The sequence below is a fragment of the Mobula birostris genome, chromosome 16, assembly GCF_030028105.1.
Source record: "Mobula birostris isolate sMobBir1 chromosome 16, sMobBir1.hap1, whole genome shotgun sequence".
Lineage (NCBI taxonomy): Eukaryota > Metazoa > Chordata > Chondrichthyes > Myliobatiformes > Myliobatidae > Mobula > Mobula birostris.
The window spans coordinates 16,793,133-16,806,321 of record NC_092385.1 but is presented as its reverse complement, the minus strand read 5'-3'; the positions used below and the strand labels follow the sequence as shown (position 1 = coordinate 16,806,321).

The following is a 13,189-nucleotide window of genomic DNA, read 5'->3' as shown; positions in this document are numbered from 1 at the left end:
AATGCAAACATTGCATTCGCCTCCTTCACCACCGACTCAACCTGGATACAGAGTACAAATCTGAGTTTCATCCTCCAGCAGTCAGTCATGAAACAGAGAAACACCATGGAAACCTTTGAAAGAAAACTTCAAACACACAATGCGTGAAAAAAGAATAAATTGTGCAAACATGAAAAGCGAGCAAAACAACACATGAAATATCAAACATCAAACCAGGAGTCCAGGAATATTAAGTTTAGTTCAGTTCAGGACTTCAGTTTTACCGCAGGCCATAGAACCAGTCTTCACCAAGATAGTAAATTATTTTGTGTATTAAAAATAGTGTGCGAGTGCAATGTTGTTCAAAACTGGCTACTTCAACTGCTGCTTTCTTTCTGGAGAAAGCACTCACATAGGGCAGTTGGGCAGCGAGTTACAAAGGTACTGTAGTTTTGAATGTACATAAGAATCCAGAACACATTGGGAAAATCATGTCATCAACGTGTGCATTATAATCTGTGGAGAGGAGCAGCGAGTTGTGAAATGCCACAAGTATCCTGATGAGATTTCCATCATCTGCTCTCTGGAGATGGAAATTCGAAGGTAACTCATGAATCACGTGCAGCCAAAAGAGGTTTGACTTAGTTAATTTGGCACAACATGGTGGGTGAAAGGGCGTGTTCCTGTGCTGTCCTATTCAATGTCAGTCATACCAAGGCTTTCAAAATGTGCTCCATCTGCAGAACAAGTGTGGACAAAGTTCAATATAAAAAGTTAGGACCTGTCCTCAACAGAATAACTGCTGGTTTACTGCTTTCTGACCCCCATGGGGAACAATGCAGATAAGGAATTATCCTTGTTGAGCTCTTAATTTAAATAAATTGTATCCTTTCCTTCAGTCTCTTCCTTGATGCCATGATAACCAATATCCCTTTCATTCACTGTTCTTTTCAACATGTTTGACATTAACTTACAGCAGTCATCATAGCATCATTTTCCTCTGATTTTAGCCTTAAATCTCGTTGCATAATTCTCATTGGAGTTTTTGCTCCACTGATCTCTGAAGTTCCAGGTGCTTTGCCATTCCTCACTCTGATAATCAACTCAAATTTCCAGCCAGTAGTGGTATAAAAATATTTGTGGGTTGAAAGCTGGGATACAACATTTGACTGGAGCAATAAAAAAACCTGTAGATATTGGAAACCTTAAATGGAAACTGAAAATGGTTGCACACATTCAACAGGTCAAGCAGCATCCATGGGGTTAATGTCTTTGTTCACTGCACAGGTGTGGCTGTACTTTTGTTCCATTTTGTTTTTTTTTTAAATCTTTTTGGTCCCCAGCTATTGGTTTTTAAATTAACGGTCACCTTGATGATTTTAGGCTGCACCCTATTTAGTCCTCTATGTTCTCTCCAGCCAGTCCTCTTTTCTGCAACTTCAACTTTTTTCCCCCACAACTTTTCCAGTTCCAATGAAAGTTCATTGATTTGAAAAATCAACTCACTTTCTCTTCTTCGTTGTTGCCTGATGAGCTGCATGCTTCTAACATCTTCCTTTGGAGTGCTCAATTAATTTCTGGGCCATTGATGCAAGAGAGGACAGGCACCCAAAATGGGAATCACCGTACTCAAACTGTAGGCTTAATGATCGTTAGACATTCCAATGATTCAGTTTCTTCACTGAAATGTGCACAGTTTGATCACTGAAGAGCCAGCAAACCTGGGATGGTAGAACCATTTGACCTCAAAGGAGGCCACTCAGACCACTGAGCCTATTGCAGACCAACTTTTCTTAGCTTGTAATTGTTTATTGCCTCTAAAGCAGGAGTTCCCAAACTTTTTTTATGCCGTGGACCTCTGTCTTTAACCGAGGAGTCCATGGACCTCAGTTTGGGACCCTTGCTCTAAAGAGTTTTCATTAGATGGTTTGCATTGGGTCACCAAACTGGCTGGTCATGGATCTACAATGGGGAAAAACAGTAGATAAAGCTTTAGATAATGCTCAAGGACTTCACCTTGTACACCTCACAATTAAGGAATCACCAAAGTCCAGTTTTGAGTGTTCACTGGCAAGAAAAGATCAGGGGTATAGAAGAGGCCCAGATACCAATGGATAGAGAGGGTTGGCTGCTGAGGATTGATATTGGAATATTTCAGCAATATTTGTTGGGTGGGGGACGATCCGAAGTTATTTGGTCCAATTGTTGGTTGATGTGACTTTGAAGTACATTCAGGAGATGAGGCTGTGGTAGTGTTAGCCGAGGCTTTGTAGTGAAGGAGAAATATTGGATAGGAGGATAAAGCTGATTGTTAAAGAGTATGATCAGTGGTTTTGATGGGGATGGGGTTTCAGCTGCTCCAACGAGATGTCACTGGTCAGAGTGCCATGAGTGGGCAAAATAGTGTGAAGGGAATGGGTTAGGTGAAAAGTGGAGGATGGGGGGGGGGGAGTGGATTGGTGCAGTAGACAAAATATGCTCCCAGTAAGAATTCCCAAGAGGAGACCCAATTCCAGCTATCCAGAACTGGTCTGTGAATTGTTCTGTTGGGTCCCTTCATGTTACATATCCACTGTGAGTGACTGCTTTTGCATGAGTGGCTCATTGAGAGGTGGACCATCCACGCAACTGAAAATTAAGGAAACGATTTCAATACGTCTGGGATTGAAAACGTCATGTCAATGTCAATGAGGACTAGAAATGTAACCTACTGACAAGGTAACTCACATGAAATCCCCAATTTTCAATTACTTTACATTGAAATTAGATTCCAGAGCATGCCAAATTGTGCCACAATGTGACCTAATATCCGGGCAGATTACTGTAGATTTATTGGGGGGAATATTCAAATGGAGCTCTCTCAGATTATCTTCTGTAAAATTCAGCTGCTTCACAAATTGAAGCAGGAATTAATTTGACTTATAAGGGATCAAGATGAACACAGGAAGGAGTGGAACTGGAATCTTTTAATGTGCAATATATTGAACTGACAACCAACCAGTTTTCACACTTGAGTTAGTGGTGCTGTAGGGAATCAGTGCTCAACAGTTCTGGAGCTGCAGGACATGATTGATCTCAGAAAGACCAGAACCATAAGCAATTCCAGCTTCCGGTATTGCCCCCCCCGCTTCACCATTTCCCATTCCCTTTTCCCTCCCTTATCTGTCCATCACTTCCCTCTAGGGCTCCTCCCCCTTTGCTTTATTTCATGGCCTTCTGCCCTCTCCTATCAGACTCCCCCTTCTCCAGCCCTGTATCTCTTTCACCAATCAACTTTCAGCTCTTTACTTCACCACTCCCCTCCCAGTTTCACCTATCACCTTCTAACTCTGACTCCTCATCTTTTTTTCTCCAGTCCTGATGAAGGTTCTCGGCCTGAAACGTCAACTGTACTCTTTTCCATAGAAGCTCCCTGGCCTGCTGAGTTCCTCCAACATTTTGTGTGTGATGCTAGGAATTTCAAGTCTGTTGCTAACCACTCTCCATAAATTACACTGTCCATTGTCTTAAACTCAGATGAGATTCATTAAGAGCAGGTCAAGAGAGCCAGAATTGTTCCCTAACATTCTTTAATCCTCCTTGTACCTAACTTTAAACTAACACTCCAAAGTAATGACCAAAACTTTTTGTTCTGAATATTGTGTAGTATACAGGTGTCCCCCGCTTTTCGAATGTTCGCTTTATGAAACCTCACTGTTACGAAAGACCTACATTAGTACCCTGTTTTCGCTTTCAGAAGGTGTTTTCAGTCTTATGAAAAAAAAGCAGTGCGCGATAAAAAATCAGCGCGTGATAAAAGGCAGCGTGTGCCCCGAGCAGCCGCTCTCCCCCGGATTCGGAACAGCTTTGCTTTAACACGTGCCTGTGAGCAGCCGTTTGCAAGGTGAGTTCTATGGTATCGGAAAAGCCTGAAAGAGCTTGTAAGGGTGTTACACTTAGTGTAAAACTAGACATAATTAAGCGTTTCGATCGTGGTGAACGAAGTAAGGACAACGTGAGTTTGGCTTGTGGAAGCTGCCGAACATGATGTTGAAGAGGTTTTGGCATCCCATGACCAAGAACTGACGGATGAAGAGCTGATGCAATTGGAAGAAAAAAGGATAACAATCGAAACCGAATGAGTAATGATAAAGTACGACTTTAATTTTGAAAGGGTATGTCGGTTTAGGGGGTATTTGCAGAATGGTTTGAGTCCTTACAAAGAACTGTGTGATAGAAAAATGCGCGAGGCTCAGCAGTCAAGCAAGCCTTCCACATCAGCCACAGCAGACGACGAACCTCGACCTTCGATATCGAGGCAGGCAGAAATAGAAGAAGATGACCTGCCTGCCCTGATGGAAACAGACTATGACGAGATGACACCCCAGTGTCCCACCACCCCAATCCCCAGGCCACGGACAGATACCGATTCGTGGAGAATGCAACAGTAGCCAGGAGGCACACGGCACATCTTTAAGAAAAAAGCCAAAATAAACATGCTAATTAATTAGGTGCCGCCGACATGTAATTGTCGGCCCAGATCAGAGACGACGCAGTCAGAAATCGGCACTGATCTGGGCCTACAATTACATGCCGGATGGCACCTAATTAGCTTGTTTATTTCGGCTTTTTTCTTAAAGATGTGCTGTGTGCCTCCCAGCTACCGCTGCATTCAGGCATGCTTCGCGGCAATGTATCGCTCGGTGGCCTGGAGGGTGGGGGCTACTGCACCAGCCAACCTGCGACGACTCAGCCTAACACACCATCATCAGTGTGCTCGGCGCTGGACCAATGTAGTAAGTGATACTACACTGTACATACATTATTTCTACTTTATATTGGCTGTGTATTTTTACGTGTTATTTCGTATGATTTGGCAGTTTCATAGCTTAAAGGTTACTGGAGAGCATTTGCGCCGGGTTTTTGCCAACAGCACTTGCGTGAGATTTTCGCTACAGAGAACAGTTCAGTAATGATTGTGGAAAAGTATTTCTATTTTATATAGGCTGTGTACTTATCATATCATTCCTGCTTTTACTATACGTTACTGTTATTTTAGGTTTTATGTGTTATTTGGCATGATTTGGTAGGTTATTTTTGGGTCTGCGAATGCTCACAAAATTTTCCCATATAAATAAATGGTAATTGCTTCTTCGCTTTACGACATATCAGCTTACGAACCATTTCATAGGAACGCTCTTTCTTCGGATGGCGGGGGAACCTGTATTGTGAAGGTCTATATAAAGTAACTCAGTACTAAAAAACAAAAAAACGCAAATGGAGAAAACCAAGTCTTTGACCTAAAACGTTAGCTGTGTTTTTCCTTCCACATATGTTGCTGTACCTGTTGAGTACTTCCAGCCACTACCTGCAGGAAGTTTGTATGTCTTTCCCATAGGGTTCCTCTGGGTGTTCCAGTTTCCTCCCACAGTCCAAAGATGTACTGCTCAGTAGGTTAATTGGTCATTGTAAATTGCCCCATGATTAGTCTAGGGTTAAATCGGAGGATTGCTGGGCGACACAGCTCAAAGGGCTGAAAGGCCCCGTTCTGCACGGTATCTCAATAAACAAACAAATCATTTTCTATTATTAGCCCCTCAAATGAACATTGGTTCTATAATAACAAATAAATATTCACTTCTTCCCACTCATTACAATGATCGCTGGAAGAATGGATCAAAAAACTTGCTTCTGTTTTTCCAATAGGTCCAGGCATCAAATTATTTTACACTCAATCTCCCTGCCTGGACAGAGTGTTCAGGACTGAATCAGACAATCAAATCAAAACCTGTAATTCCATCTCCCACACCTGTTCCAGATTGAAATTCTGTCCAGATCATAAACAACCAAACTCCGTCATCCGATGAGTAGCATCCCAGAATCACTGAAGCGAGCTTCAGTGGATCATCCTTCCAAAGAACATAATAATTGCATGAATCTGCACAATTCATCCTTTGTCAGAAATGAGAATCCTTAAAATGCATGAATATTTATAGAAAATCACAATACCACTGCCCTTTCTATATCATTACATTGTCCTTCCATTCCATCTCTCACAATGTCCCACCCTCCATCTTCCATCGCACGCTTTAGAATTAGAATCTGGTTTAATACAACTGGCGTGCGTCATGAAATTTGTTGTTCTGTGACAGCAGCACAGTGCAATACATTAATTGTAAATTACAATAAATACAGTGGCATGCAAAAGTTTGGGCACCCCTGGTCAAAATTTCTGTTACTGTGAATAGTAAGTGAGCAGAAGATGAACTGATCTCCTAAAGTCATAAAGTTAAAGGTGAAACATTCTTTTCAACATTTTAAGCAAGATTAGTGTATTATTTTTGTTTTGTACAATTTTAGAGTGAAAAAAGGAAAGGAGCACTATACAAAAGTTTGGGCACCCCAAGAGATTTGAGCTCTCAGATAACTTTTACCAAGGTCTCAGACCTTAATTAGCTTGTTAGGGCTATGGCTTGTTCACAGTCATCGTTAGGAAAGGCCAGGTGATGCAAATTTCAAAGCTTTATAGATACCCTGACTCCTCAAACAATCAGCAGCCATAGGCTCCTCTAAACAGCTGCCTAGCACTCTGAAAATTAGAATAAATGATGCCCACAAAGCAGGAGAAGGCTATAAGAAAATAGCAAAGCGTTTTCAGGTAGCCGTTTCCTCAGTTCATAATGTAATTAAGAAATGGCAGTTAACAGGAATGGTGGAGGTCAAGTTGAGGCCTGGAAGACCAAGAAAACTTTCTGAGAGAACTGCTCGTAGGATTGCTAGAAAGGCAAATCAGAACCCCCGTTTGACTGCAAAAGACCTTCAGGAAGATTTAGCAGACTCTGGAGTGGTGGTACACTGTTCTGCTGCACAGCAACACCTGCACAAATATGACCTTCATGGAAGAGTCATCAGAAGAAAACCTTTCCTGCATCCTCAACACAAAATTCAGTGTCAGAAGTTTGCAAAGGAACATCTAAACAAGCCTGATGCATTTTGGAAACAAGTCCTATGGACTGATGAGGTTAAAATAGAGCTATTTGGCCGCAATAAGCATAGGTATGTTTGGAGAAAAAAGGGTGCAGAATTTCATGAAGAGAACACCTCTCCAACTGTTAAGTATGGAGGTGGGTCGATCATGCTTTGGGCTTGTGTTGCAGCCAGTGGCACGGGGAACATTTCAATGGTAGAGGGAAGAAGGAATTCAGTTAAATACCAGCAAATTCTCGAAGCAAACATCACACCATCTGTAAAAAAGCTGAAGGTGAAAAGAAAGGCTTCTACAAAATCCACAATGGACTACCTCAAGAGGCGCAAGCTGAAGGATTTGCCATGGCCCTCACAGTCCCCCGACCTAAAAATCATCGAAAATCTGTGGAGAGACCTCAAAAGAGTGGTACATACAAGACGGCCCAAGAACCTCACAGAACTAGAAGCCTTTTGTGAGGAAGAATGGGTGAAAATCCCCCAAACAAGAACTGAAAGACTCTTAGCAGGCTACAGAACGCATTTACAAGCTGTGATACTTGCCAAAGTGGGTATTACTAAGTACTGACCATGCAGGGTGCCCAAACTTTTCCTTCGGGTCCTTTTCCTTCTTTGTTATTTTGAAACTGTAAAAGATGGTGCTTAAAATATTAAAGAAATGTGTCATCTTTAACTTTATGCCTTTTGGAAATCAGGTCATCTTTTACTCGCTTAGCTATTCACAGTAACAGAAATTTTGACTGGGGTATCCAAACCTTTGCATGCTCCTGTATATTTTATATTAAATACATATAGTAAACATACATATATATGCAAACACATATTTACACACATAAATACATATCCATTCATATACCGTATACACATGCATACAAGTAGTGCAAAAAGAGAGCCAAAATAAATAGTGAGGTACTGTTCACGGAGTGTCTTATTTTCATTGTCCATTCATTACTTTCATCATCCATCTGTTTCCATTCCCTTTTTCATTTCATCCCATTTCCTCCTTCCCTCTTTCATTTTCTCATTCCCTCTCATCTCCATTACTCCTCCGGTCATATTTTATTTGTGCGATGCATTATTATTGTCAATGGATTGCAAGCTTAGATGGTAGAAAAACAATTTTAGAATTTGCTCATTCTGAATATACTAAAATCACAAACTGGCAACATACATAGTATGAATACTGAAAATCATATGGCAGATTTCAGTTCACATCCACAAGGTACCCGAGAGAGTAGTGTAACCATAATATTCTGCCAAGTTACAGAACCAATTACATCACCAACACTTCACCAAAAAGCGATACAACACAAATGCTTATTTAAAATCAAATCTGATATTTTCCCAACTGGATTAACTATTTCATCTTAGACTGATTCAGACATTGAATATTTCTACACATATTAGCAGGTGATGAACACAATCCACCTTGAGACAATTTTTAAGAGAGAAAGGAAGAAAATATACATGTTAAGGGTTGACAACTGTTGTGGCATATATTTGCAAACATATTCTAATACTATTAACTACTGATACTAAGATGGTAAATGCCATAAACTGTAAAAATTAAACATTTTAATTTAACACCTCAATTTTACATCATTCAAGAATGATGAAAAGGGTGAATTCACAATATTATAAATTACTAATCAACATAGCTATACAGTGAGCTGAGTACATTGAGTAATTTAAATGGGACTTGGAAAATTATTACCTTTACTTGAAAAAGGCTTCAATGTATAATAGTAATGTTACCTAAAAGATTCAAAGTACATTTATTATCAAAGCATGTGTGCATGCAGTATACAACTCTGAGATTTGCCTTTCCTACAGACAGTTGCAAAACAAATAAATTAGTTAAGAATAAATGTGTTATACGATATCATTTAACATGGTACAACTAAGTTTATGGTTTCTTATAATATCTATGTTACATTAAGCTGATATCTGCTTTTCTGAAATAGATATACTCCATACAGTATGCATAGTCACTTGAGAATTCTGTATTCTATCATTATATGGTTGTTGATCTGAAGCTTATTTTATCCTGGTTTAAGTACTAGAAGATATTTTCTGCAACACTAGATTTTTGTTTCTTTAACTGGAATTTTTGTTTGTAAGGCAATATATTCTCACTATATTTGTAGGTGACTTTATTCAGATAAGAATAAATATTAGAACTTCAAATGAACACCAAGAATAATTTATATATAAAATATTATATATTTTTATATTTTATTCATTGTCATATACACAACATTTACATAGGCGCTTTTTAAAAAATCATATTGTAACATTAGATATTCTTGTTACTGGATGCAACTTTAAAAGGATGAAATTACACAACAGCACAGATTGCAACAGGTATATCAAAATTAGTAGGTAACGATCTGAGATATAGACGAAGGTACATTAAAAACAAATACTGTACTAAACGAAATGAAACTATTTTGTGCCACTTAATGATAGGCTCTTTATTCATTTAAAAAGTATTTTCTGTGCTCACTATAAACAAAGTAGGATATAACTGTAAAACAGTCCATTGCTGGAAGGTCACTTACAATTTATTGCCTATAAAACACTAGCTGACCGGTATAATTCAGTGCATAATTAATTAATTTGTGCTCTCTTGGCAAGAAACTTTATTTCCTTGACTGATACTACAGTTATGTCACAATCAAGATTTCAAGAAAATTATTATCTGTGAAAAATGCCAAAAGAATTTCTTATTCAAAATAAGTTTGCCAGTAGTATTTCACAGAACCATTTTAACTGATGTAGTTGAAAAATAGATTGATTCATTCTTTGCCTACCATTTCAGAAATCTCACTGAAACATTTGCAGAAGGGTCAGAAATATATAAGCTATTCCAGGTATCTCCACGTTCATCTAGTTTTGCGAGTGTCAGGTCCAATCATGTATATAGCGTGAAATGGCAACTATGAGTGTGCCGAGCCTTCGGTAAAGCAGGCTTCTCAATATAGTAAATTAGCCAAAAAGAAATAAAATACAGCCCTAATAAAGTAACAAAAAAAAAGTTGTCTTTAATTTATGCGGATGAAGGATTTCTAAGACCCCTTTCTCATTTGTACCATGAAAGGTTTGCACTTCACTTTCAGAAGCGGTAACTGACATAGACTTATAATTGGAGATGAGTCCCTCGACAAAAACCTAACTGCTCTTCCAAACTCGTTCTATTCGCTCCAAGGTTACTCAACACCTAAGCACTTTTGTCCTTGTCCTTCACTGCGTTTCAATGTCTTGATCCACAGGCATTCACATCAGCACATTTTTTCTTGACGCCACTAACCTTGACTCTTTAAACATCCAGCAAGGAAATCGCGTCGCTTCTTGCAGGACCACGGACTGGCGAAGCAGGTAGCAACTTCTGACTCTGGTCGGCAGAAGAGAAGTGGCGAGCTCTGTCTCTGTCTCCCTCTCGACCCCAGGTGCACGCGGCGGGCGGCTGTCACAGGGCTCGCCTGCCACGCGCCCACACTGTCAACAAACGCGGTGGTTGCGAGGCTCGGGGGCGAGCGCGAGGCGGCGCGTGAGAGAGAGCGCGGGCGAGGCGAGGCGGAGCGGGGCGGCCCGGGGCGGCCCGGCCGCTGAGCGAGCGCACCCTCCTGGCCAACCGGCGGCACTGCACCAGCGCGACGAGGCCGGAAAGGTAGGTTTCCCCAGGTTGGCGGAGCGCCGCAATGCTCTCCACTAACATTTCCTCTAAGTCAACCGCGAAGCACCACCTATTGTAAAGAGAAATCGCACGAATGTGCTCTGCAGACAGCTTTAGCTCTGGGTCCAGACAAGTCTGAAGGTTTTGTTGTCTAAAAAAAGTGAGGTTACTCAAGCTATGGGGAAGTCCAAACGTCAACCTTGACGCCAATAATTTTCCATACCGTCCAAACTTAGGCTACGACCACAAACACAATTCAGGAGTTCGGAGTGCGAGAATACACGTTGTTACATCGACTTTGTATGTGAGACTTCACACACGAGGGATGTATTGAAATGTAAAAGGACTTGGAATGTTTCAATGGATCCAAACTACACCACAGGTCAGTCAGCACCTGTAAAGACACTGGGATGAGATGGTGTGTGTTTCATATTTACCAGAATGGTTTTAGTTTAGGAAAATATCCCCAGAGGGCTTGGAAGCCTAAGTTGATATATTAAAGCATTTTTTAAAAACTTTAATTGAATATATATTAAATACACATTTGGTTTAATCTAAAATCGACAAAGGAAAAATGATGTGATAATGGATTTTTAATATCCCAGTCCCCAACTTCTGTTTCCCCAAAACAACATACTCAGCTCTTCATCGCTGTCCTATGTTCCTTTCCCTCTTTCTTTAATTTTCCCTGTTCAGTTTTTACCTCAGCAACAATAGCGCTCCTCAATATTTCTGTCATTCCTGTTTTCCAGACTGTTCTCTCGGCTTCAAACCCCTTCCCTTGATTAAAATGACAGCCATAATAATAGAAACAGATTCTGGTGTTTTAATGTTAATTTTGTTTGTTTTTAAATTTTACTCCTGTGTAATTTAACAACTTTGGGTGGGAGTAGAAGTAAATTGGAGAAAATAATTAAAATTGTGATTTTAAGTAAATAAAAGCTATTGAAAGGTCTCCTCTCTCAGACATTATGAATAATGTTTGTTAAGTTAGGTTTTCAATTATTATGTCAACAAATTGCCTCTGTGTCTCGGAATTTATTTCCAATGCAGATTAGTATGTTCCGAACAATCGTGACGTCAGTACTTAAAGTTTATCCAGCTCCACAATACATTCAAATTCAAACAGTGGATTGCATCCACCACAATATTTCCAGCACTTAGTATAATAGATTCATATGGCATAGAAAGCAGCTCACCTTATTGTTTCTTCCACTGATACTGTCTACACTAATCCCACTTACCCACAGATCACCTTTAAATTTCTCCCTTCTCATCTTAAATCTGAGTCCTCTTGGCTCTACAATCCCCTGCCTTTGAGTCAGGAAGATTCTGACTATCTGTCCTAACTTAGCTCTTCATAATTTTATAAACCTCTGTATTTTCATCATCAACGATTGTAACACTAACTTCTACTTTGACTTTTAATGTAGCAAAATGTGTTTCATAGCAAAGTAAGTAAATTTTGTCATGGAGCCATGTATGACAAACTTCATTTACTTTTTCACCAGGCAGATGGTGAAAAAAATTAGGTTGTATCTTAGAGGAGAAAAGTGGCTGACGGAGGGCCATGGAAACTACAGGCACCATAATTAGATCTGGATATACTCCAGTGGTCAAAATTTGAAAAAATACAGATATTGCAGAAATTGTAGAGCTGGCAGAAATTATTGAAGTAGGCAATGGCTAGATTGTGAAAAGATTTCAAAGCCAGGATAAGAATTTTAAAACTGAAATATCATTTCACCAGCTAGGTATTTGTGTGAGTAAGGCCTTTTGATACTGGTGAGAGTTGGGCCTCGTGTAGGAGAATATCAATAATCAAGTTTATGGAGGATAGAATGTATTTGGTTAGTCTTATCTAGAAGCAGTAGATGCATAAATGAACATTTCATCAGGAGGCAGAGTTATAAAATGTACAGACTTGGAGACGATGTGGATATGTGGTCAGAATATTGTTGTTCCTCATCACGCCTTGTGGCACATTGGGCACCAACCTTGCTATTTCTTTAGTGTTTGTCTGTTTTTTTTTGAGATTGCGTTGCCAGCTCAACACTCAACCCAGCAAGGAGCGGGCCAGGTTTGAACCCAGGACCATTTCCCTCAAGGTACGATGCTGATGCCACTGTACCACCAGCTGGATAATGAGGACAGAAGCTTCTATAAAAATGTTGTCAAAAAGATAAGAAATAGTCTGAGTATACCAGGGAGATATTAAATAAAAAGCAAGTAAGCATCCTTTATGCTAGAACTGAAAGGCAATGGTTTTTCTAATTCTTAGAAAAAAGATCCACTCATCCACTGTGGAATAAGCATTGAGAAAAAAAATGATTGTCAAAAAAGATGCTTGCATGATAGTTTTGTAATCGTACAGCAGGTTTTTAATTAAAATGGAAAATGCTAGAAACACTGACTAGGCCAGGCAGCATCTTTGGAAAGGGAAACAGTGACCGATTCAGCTGGAAGATGTTTCATCTGGATGGTCTATTGGCATGCTTTTAATGCTGGCCAGTGAATCAGAGGTGGAGATGAGATGCATGAGAAGAGTAACACTAAACTTTCTGAAGTTTG

The 13,189-nt window shown here is 39.9% G+C and overlaps 1 protein-coding gene across 1 annotated transcript in view; it reads right to left on the bottom strand.

Annotated features, from left to right (window-relative positions):
• The window catches only part of pparg (peroxisome proliferator-activated receptor gamma), a 145,281-nt gene extending 134,888 nt beyond the window's left edge, over positions 1 to 10,393 (bottom strand). The window contains exon 1 of the mRNA XM_072280334.1: positions 10,253 to 10,393. The gene's annotated coding sequence lies outside the window, so the exon portion shown is untranslated. The remainder of the gene's footprint in view (positions 1 to 10,252) is intronic.
• Between the last annotated feature and the right edge of the window lie 2,796 nt (positions 10,394 to 13,189).